This window comes from Haliotis rufescens, unplaced genomic scaffold, assembly GCF_023055435.1.
Source record: "Haliotis rufescens isolate VD_foot unplaced genomic scaffold, xgHalRufe1.0.p SCAF_10, whole genome shotgun sequence".
Classification (NCBI taxonomy): Eukaryota; Metazoa; Mollusca; class Gastropoda; order Lepetellida; family Haliotidae; genus Haliotis; species Haliotis rufescens.
In genome coordinates this window covers 38031203-38041360 of record NW_025963780.1, presented here as the reverse complement: position 1 = coordinate 38041360, position 10158 = coordinate 38031203, and positions in this window count along the sequence as shown.

The window sequence follows — 10158 nt, the reverse complement described above, 5'->3', positions numbered from 1 at the left end:
AGCTGACGGATGTCAAAGTAGATAAAAGTAGACAACGTCTTTATCATACTGTAATAGCGACGTTTTGCGGTATACATCCTCATACCGTTGCCTTGCTTGATAATCTTTTGTCTACTTTATATGTATACGTATGTGTCTCGTAAGTATAATGGTTACTTAGTCAGTAAGTAACTCGGTTTTAGAACCATTGTTAGCTCATAATAGGCCCGTCCACAAGGCCAAATGATATTTATTTGATTAATATATGTGCTCGAATTTGTCCAGTATGAATTTTAAACTTGCCCCGGGACGTTCACTTCATACCCCGAGTCGCCACAGCGCTAGTTGCACGTGCCAAAATTTCATGTGCATCGCGTTGGGGCGACTCACGCAGTTCTCTGACAGTTCGGCATCGAGTGTTTGAACATCCTTAATAAAACATTTTAGCTGCTGAGGTTATTTGAATGTTAGCAATGGTTGAAATAAGTTTCAACACTGGGAATTTATAGAAAAAATAGATTTTCCCATTACACTCTGCAATTCATTTACAAATTACATTGTGACAATGTCTTTTTCTTGAAAAAATCTTCAGGGTCACAATTAAAATAAACAAAATGTCTGGTTTTGCACCTGTAGCTGAAAATTAACTTATCTCCAGACAAAGTCCCAGCATCCCCCGCCACCCCGACTATCAACAGATCAATGAGATGGTCGGACCCTTAGCACCTCCTTACGTCGACTGATCTTGTGTTATTTAATACTTAATCACCATGGCCAAAACCTGGCTGAGATGCGCAATCAGAGACATCGGCCGCTATCATCGACGGGAGCGGACGGATTGTACGTAGGGACATGTCCAATGGTCACGGATCTTGTTCCACGTTATGTATTACATTAATCAACAAAACCTAGCTGAGATGCGCAATCAGAGAGAGAGAGAGAGAGAGAGAGAGAGAGAGAGAGAGAGACCGGGCGAGATCATCGACAGAAGCGGACTGATTGTACGGTTTGTCGTGGCGTCGGCTACGGCTGTCACCTCGCCACGGAAGTATTGCCGTCCAACCTCTTGTGTGTGAGTGACAGAACTGGTATCCGCAACACTGGCAGTCTAAAAAAGGTTCCTTGCATCTTCCATCGTTGTGGGTTGCAACAGCCTTTTTTTCTGATCAGACGTGTCATATGAAATATGTCCCAGCGTCGTCTTCTGTGCGTTGGCTATGGTTGATAGGCACTCAGTGGCATGCGTTCCAGCAATGGCTAGTGCCATCTGAATCAGTTTCACATTGGGTCGATCACTGAAGTCCAATTCAATAACTTCAATGACGTCACATGAATAGACATTCAGCGCAACATTTTACTGTTTAACGCTGTCACTTTAAATATGAGATTGATAAATGCGTGATAATAGTGTATTATTTGGAATTGACTTACACATGAACTTCCCCAACTCAAGAGACGACCTAAAGAATCTTATGTTAATTGAATAAAAAGAGGCATATCCAATAGCGTCAGTGTTTGTATTCAAACGGCATTCGTCATCACTCGCATCCTCCTGCAACCTACCGCCTCCGTGGTCTAGTGGTAGAGCGACCGCCCGGAGAGCGGAAGGTCCGGGGTTCGATCCCCGGCCGCGTCATACCAAAAGACGTTAAAAGATGGTACTTGTTGTTACCCTGTCTGGCGCTCGGCATTAAGGGGCTAAAACAAGGACTGGTCGGCTCGGAGTCAGTATACTGTGTCTGAGTGGGGTATTCATGCTAAACTGCGGCATTGTATCTCAGTGGGCTAGCACTTTAAATCGGCATTAGTCCGGACTAGTACAAGCAGCCACACACACACACACACACACATGCATGCACGTCGCTATATAAGTGCAATAATCTTGGACGCGACGTTAAACCCAATTTCACCTCACCTCACCTCACCTCCTGTAACCTACAAAAAGAAGCCCCTCTCTCGAAGGCCACCATGAGCCGGAGCTGACCAGGTTAAACAGACTGTGGTAATCTGATCAATATAATCCCGATTATTGAAATTAATTACGGCAATATGCCTTTGTTCATACCGCCACGTAGGTAATTAACAGAATTGTGTTGCAGAGAGGTGTTGTCGGGCTTGGGTAACAGGATGCGTGGTGGACTCTAATCAATGTCCGATGTCGATGATGTCGTTCTCGAACTTAAATTATACTTGACTTCTTGTCGGAGATGCTCCAACTTGAATGAGTTCATGTAATAGTGATGCTGTTTCAAAGGCAATACATCACTTATATCTACATGTATGTAATGACTAACGGTACGACTAGTCAGATCAGGGAACAACTGAATAGTTGAGCTCATGTCACATCAAGATCGCTGAACACCTCAGACTTTTTACGGCCAGGGCTGGTCTTTTCATCCAAAATACTTTCCACATGCTCACTGTAGGATTGCAGTCATCTGATACAGATTCAACAGGAGAGACAGAAACAATAATTTGTGGTGATATTTTTTTTAGACCTGACACGAAATTTCTTTATTAAATCTAAGTGACACAACCGTTTTTGTTTTCGTCGGCGCTGAGTTTGGACAATAGAGTCAGCTGCACATATCAATCACATTGAGAACAATGGTAACTAGCTGAAATGTGAGTAGTGATGGGTAACAAAACGAATACCCTATTGATAGAGCTACAATGTCCCAGCAAACCCCCCCCCCCCCCCCCCCCCCCCCCCCCCACGTGTTTGTCTCACAGCTAGCTTTCATTTTGTACTGCGATGACTGCAGAATTTCCATGGCAACTTCAGTAGCCCTCAGAATTTTATTTCGGAAAGTAGACACATACTCTAGTAAATCCAAATTGCATGGTGATTACGCGACTGCTCTTGCAAATACTTAAGTGGCCCCCTAATCACGAGAACAAAGACAAACTCAAAGAACTGAATCCCACTCTTTCCCAGATTCAAAGCAGTAAATCCTGATAATATTTCTTAGAGTCTGATGAAATCTCTCCAGTGCATTTTGTGACTCACAACGCCTACATGATCTGCTGCCTCAGCCCTCACAAGAAACTCGACTCTTGATGAAAATACTCTGAGTAAGCCAACCACAGTGAAAAACGATAACTGGCAGTACTTTTCGTCTATGGAATGGCTTCTGAGAATCTGGTTGAAGTGCCCATGCTTATTAACAAAAACGAGTATCGGGCTATGTTTTAGGGAAGAGACCAATACAATGAATAAAGACCCAACTGAATTCCTCTTCAAACGCCGATATTGGCTTCAAAGGGGCAGGGGCATTTTCTGTTTATGTTTTCCTACCGTCTGAAATGCATGACCTTGGTAACCTCATCGAAATAAAGTGCTCGTCTCGCAAGTACCATTAGTTTCAGGATCGTCACCCTATCACAAACGTAACTGTGTCCGAGAGAGTCAGCACTCAGACCATGAACAATACTTCTCGAAACAAATTTCTTGTTTGAAGAAACGGTGTTCCGAAGAGAATGATTCATGAAAGTACCAGCAAGATGATACGCGGCATTATTCTCTTTTCAAATCTCATAGAAAATTATTTTTGCCACTGAACAAGTGACCCGTGAAGATCCGGGGAAGAATAGGCCTTCAGTAACCCATGCTTGCCGTCATGGGATCGGGTGATCGGGCTCGCTGACTTGGTTGAAGCATGTCATCGTATCCCAATTGCGTGGATAGATTCTCATGATGTCAATCACTGGATTGTCTGGTCCAGACTCGATTATTTACAGACCGCCGTCATATAGCAGGAATAGTTCGTCGTAAAACAAATTAAAAAATCAACCAACCAAACATTAAACAAGTCAAAGCACACGAAAACAATATCCTCCAATGAAACCATCGAATTAGCTCTCCCGAATATGGCAAGACAACTTCTAACGGAAATAATCCTCCCTAACAACAGAGTTCTAGGGTCCGTTACCCTTATTAGTAACCGAGTAATAATCTGCCACGGTTGCAACCTGATGTAACTGATCTACCCTGTGTTCATCCAGATAAGTTCTTATATCAGCACACATTGCTTGAAATTATTCAACAAAATAAGCTGCCTGAACGTGTTAAAAAACTCTGGCCAACATCCTTTTATATACACCACCCATCACCCAACGTATCATTTTCTCTTGCAAACTCCACATTAATACAATCTCTCCTTTTCGTTACCTCACTCAGAAATATTCCAGCTACATGACTAGCGGTCTGTAAATAATCGAGTCTGGATCAGACAATTGAATGATTGATATCGTGAGCATCGATCCACGCAATTGAGATACGATGACATATATCAACCAAGTCAGCGACCCTGACAACCCGATCCCGTTAGTCGCCTCTTACGACAAACATGGCCGTCTTTTACGGCAAGCATGGGTTGCTGAAGTCCTATTCTACCCCAGAATCTTCACGGTTCAGATACATGTATATAATGACTGATAGTGATGAAGACCCCTTGAGCTTTTCGTCACTGCAATGCGTATTAAAACGAAAAGCTCAAGATGTCTATTCATAACAATCAGTTATTATGTAGAGCTCCAGGGTTCTATTCATCCCTGTCAGTTATACTATCAAGCTCAAAGAGTCTATTCATCACAATCATTTATTATCTAAAGCTCAAGGGATCTATTCATCACAATCAGTTAATTATATATAGCTCAAGGTGTCTATTCATTACTAAGGCCACTAACGGGATCGGGTGGTCAGGCTCGCTGACTTGGTTGATGCATGTCATCGGACCCAATTGCATGGATTGATGCGCATGATGTCAATCACTGGATTGTCTGATCCAGACTCGATTATTTACAGACCGCCGTCATATAGCTGGAATATTGCTGAGTGCGGCGATGAACAACAAACAAACCAACCAGCCAACCATCACTATCAGTTATCATATAAAGTTCAAGGGGTCTGTTCATCACAATCAGTTATTATATAAAGCTCAAGGGATCTATTCATCACAATCAGTTATTATATAAAGCTCAATGGATCTATTCATCACTGTCAGTTATTATATAAAGCTCAAGAGAAGTATTCATCACTATCAGTTATTAATATAAAGCTCAAGGGATCTATACATCACTATCAGTTATTTTTTAAAACTCAATGGGTCTTTTCATCACTGTCAGTTATTATATAAAGCTCAAGGGGTCTGTTCATCACAATCGGTTATTATAAATAGCTTACGGGATCTATTTATCACTATCAGTTATTATATAAATCTCATCTCATCGGATCTATTCATCACAATCAGTTATCATATAAAGCTCAAGAGGTCTATTCATCACAATCTGTTATTATATAACGGTCATGGGGTCTGTTCATCACAATCAGTTATTATATAAAGCTCAAGGGATCTTTTCATCACAATCAGTTATTATATAAAGTTCAAGGGATCTGGTCATCACTATCAGTTATTATATAAAGCTCAAGGGATCTTTTCATCACTATCAGTTATTATATAAAGCTCAAGGGGTCTGTTCATCACAATCGGTAATTATATAAAGCTTACGGGATCTATTCATCACTATCAGTTATTATATAAATCCCATGTCATCGGATCTATTCATCACAATCAGTTATCATATAAAGTTCAAGGGGTCTATTCATCACAATCAGTTATTATATAAAGTTCAAGGGGTCTATTTATCACAATCAGTTATTATATAAAGCTCAAGGGATCTATTCATCTCAATCAGTTATTATATAAAGCTCAAGGGGTCTTTTCATCACAATCTGTTATTATATAAAGTTCAAGGGGTATGTTCATCACAATCAGTTATTATATAAAGCTCAAGAGATCTTTTCATCACTATCAGTTATTATATAAAGCTCAAGGGGTCTGTTCATCACAATCGGTTATTATAAATAGCTTACGGGATCTATTTATCACTATCAGTTATTATATAAATCTCATCTCATCGGATCTATTCATCACAATCAGTTATCATATAAAGCTCAAGAGGTCTATTCATCACAATCTGTTATTATATAAAGGTCATGGGGTCTGTTCATCAAAATCAGTTATTATATAAAGCTCAAGGGGTCTTTTCATCACAATCAGTTATTATATAAAGTTCAAGGGATCTGGTCATCACTATCAGTTATTATATAAAGCTCAAGGGATCTTTTCATCACTATCAGTTATTATATAAAGCTCAAGGGGTCTGTTCATCACAATCGGTTATTATATAAAGCTTACGGGATCTATTCATCACTATCAGTTATTATATAAATCTCATGTCATCGGATCTATTCATCACAATCAGTTATCATATAAAGTTCAAGGGGTCTATTCATCACAATCAGTTATTATATAAAGTTCAAGGGGTCTATTTATCAAAATCAGTTATTATATAAAGCTCAAGGATCTATTCATCTCAATCAGTTATTATATAAAGCTCAAGGGGTCTTTTCATCACAATCTGTTATTATATAAAGTTCAAGGGGTATGTTCATCACAATCAGTTATTATATAAAGCTCAAGAGATCTGTTCATCACTATCAGTTATTATATAAAGCTCAAGGGGTCTGTTCATCACAATCGGTTATTATATAAAGCTTACGGGATCTATTCATCACTATCAGTTATTATATAAATCTCATCTCATCGGATCTATTCATCACAATCAGTTATCTTATAAAGTTCAAAGGGTCTATTCATCACAATCAGTTATTATATACAGTTCAAGGGATCTGTTCATCACAATCAGTTATTATATAAAGCTCAAGGGATCTTTTTATCACTATCAGTTATTATATAAAGTTCAAGGGATCTGTTCATCACAATCAGTTATTATATAAAGCTCAAGGGATCTTTTCATCACTATCAGTTATTATATAAAGCTCAAGGGATCTTTTCATCACTATCAGTTATCATATAAAGTTCAAGGGATCTGGTTATCACTATCATTATATAAAGCCGAAGGGATCTATTCTTCACAATCAGTTATCATATCAAACTTACGGGGTCTATTCATCACAATCAGTTATTATATAAAGCTCAAGGGGTCCATCATCACCATCAGTTATTATGTAAAGCTCAAGGGGTCTACACATCACAATCAGTTATTATGTAAATCTTACGGGGTCTATTCATCACACTCAGTTAGTATCTAAAGCCCAAGGGGTCTATTCACCACAATCAGTTATTATATAAAGCTCAAGTGGTCTTTTCATCACAATCAGTTATTATGTAAAGCTTACGGGGTCTATTCATCACAATCAGTTATTATATAAAGCTCAAGGGATCTATATATCACAATCATTTATTATATAAAGCTCAAGGGGTTCTATTCATCACAATCAGTTATTATATAAAGCTCAATTTGCAATTCCATTTCCTTCTATCCGATTTCTCTCTCCTCTTTCTTTTTTAAAATTCTTCTTCCTCTTTTTCTCGTTGAAATTTTGCTTTTTGTATTACCAATTCTTTCAATCTTTATTCCATTTAAAGCTTTTTCAGTTCTAAATTCTGATTTTTCTTTCAAAAAGCAAAGCCAAACCTGATTCATTCAAAATGTCCTCATCAAACAAATGTACTAATTTGATAATTTCTTTTTTTTATCATTGAAGGCTTAATATCAGGGCCATGGTATTCAGAAATCTGATTTCTTTGAAACCCTGATTTTCTCTTCACTTGGAGACTCAACAAATTGTCTCAACCTCAAACTCCACATTACAGACATTGATTTTACAACACTCCTGTGCAAAGTAATGACTGAAAAGCGAGCACTGGATCATTAAGCACCGATTTTTGTTGTTTACAAATGTAGGAGATCCTGGACGAGCCCCCAGTTTCTGTTACATGTGATTTCCAAATACGTATCCACCCTGCACTACACAAGTAAATACGTAATTCAGAAATGTGCTGCCACTGACAAGTACTTACCCTTAAAATAAGCATGTGTGGCAAAGGATATAGGCATAGTCTATACATATGATTTTGCCAGTTATTCCTCTGGGGACAGAGTACTGTAGTGTGCGTTCCTGTGTACGAAGTACTTGTAGTTACAGTGTGACTCTATAAGAAGAGTTAAGAGTTGCTGTGTTAGTGAAATGTGTTACTGTGTCACTCTATAAGGTGTGTTTGTGTGGCTGCTTGTACTAGTCCGGACTGATGCCGATTTATAGTGCTAGCCCACTGAGATACCATGCCGCAATTTAACATGAATACCCCACTCAGACACAATATACTGACTCCGAGCCGATCAGTCCTTGTTTTAGCCTCTAAATGCCGAGCGCCAGACAGGGTAACAACAAGTACCATCTTTTAACGTCTTTTGGTATGACGCGGCCGGGGATCGAACCCCGGACATTCCGCTCTCCGGGCGGACGCTCTACCACTAGACCACGGAGGCGGTCTGTCACTTTACAAAGCGTTTTGAGCAGTTATTGTGTAAGAAGTGTCTTGTGTTACAATGGTGATGTATACGATGTGTTTCGAGTTAGAATATTAATGTGTAAGAATAGTTTTGAGTTACGATGCCTGTGTGTGAAAGTGTAACAAGTGTTTTGTTTGTTTGTTTGTTGTTTAACTCCGCACCCAGCAATATTCCAGCTGTATGACGGCGTTCTGTAAATAATCGAGTCTGGACATGGTTGATGTCATGAGAATCGTTCCACGCAATCGGGATACGATGCCATGCATCAACCAAGACAGCAAACCTGACCACCCGATCCCGTTAGTCGCCTCTTACGACAAGCACGGGTTGCTGAAGACCAATTCCAACCCGGATATTCACTGGACAAGTGTGTTCTGTTACTGTGTTACTGTAACGTTGTACGACCTACATGTACCACGTGTGTACGAAGACGGGTGATGACGAATGTCGCCTTATGTCGAGCAATATACCATCAGTACCAACCTAGTTGAGTCATTCATTTCTGAATAGGAGACATCTCTATTCACACCGCCCCACTTACTGATCATTGTACTTTGGAATATGTGTGAATAGCAGATGTTGTTAGTGGAGCAGAACATATTTACCCTGACCCAATTTCAGTTATCCATTCTTATACTTTTTATCACTATTTTACCCTTTTCGTCCGGCAGACATTCGCGACCTCTTGAATCTGTAAAAAATATTTCGAGTCACAATGTTACCGTAACGTTTTACCATTTTGCAAATGTTTTGATATGCAATGTAACTCGGTTGTTACATCGTAACCTTGCGACTTGCAACGCTAATTCTGATGTGGCGAATGGAACCGAACCGTAATTACATGCACTGCTCTCACTAATTGGGGTTCTCCGTCTCTATATTACAGCTACACCGTATTATAATTGTGATTACAACATGAACAAATTGCTTGTTTAATATATATGTCTTTGGAATAAATTGTAAAAATAGTGCCACGGCACAATAACTCAGATGGAGACGGATGTTTGTGTGTGTGGCCAAGTGAATCAATCAAACCGCAGAACATTAAACTGAGACAAATTTCTTCTTATGAAAACGACATTTCTCGTATGGAAAAATAAGCAGATCAGCAAGGAGGGCACCATTGGTGTCGATTGAGATTTGGAATCCAGTAGAAAAGAGGAATGGACAAGTCTTCAGGCTTAGAGTCAAGTCACAAGTTGATAGTACTGTTGCGTGGTTTTGGCAGTTAACACACTTGGCTTATATGTGTTGTTATTTGATATGTCACTTATACCAATTTCTGGATCAAACAGTTAATGTATTGATGCTTACATGTAACAGTTATATTTTTTCAGCCCTTGTCAACTACACTTTTATTATGTACAGCAGCCAATCCGTATTGATGAAAGCTGACACGGACAGAGTAGGTTTATTCCAATTCTGTTTCCTTTTTCCTTTTGTTAATTCTCCCAATTCCAACATCACGCACTGACTCTGAAAACACGTTTAACAGGTTTATCTGCATAATTTGAGACACACGCAACGACAACACCTATAATTATGCTGTGAGTGAGTGAGTTAACATTTAACGTCGCATCGGCATTATCTCAGCCATGTAGCGACGAGACCAAGTTAATATATTTACAATTTAGTCGAAATTTTGTTGAAAAACAAGTTGTAAAACATATTTGAGCATACTTTATTTAGAAACAATTATTCATGAAACATATTTTAGCATAACAATATTATATATATACAGTTTTAAAACACGGGCTATAGGCCACCAGTAACCAAAGCTAGGCCACCTCGCTGGGG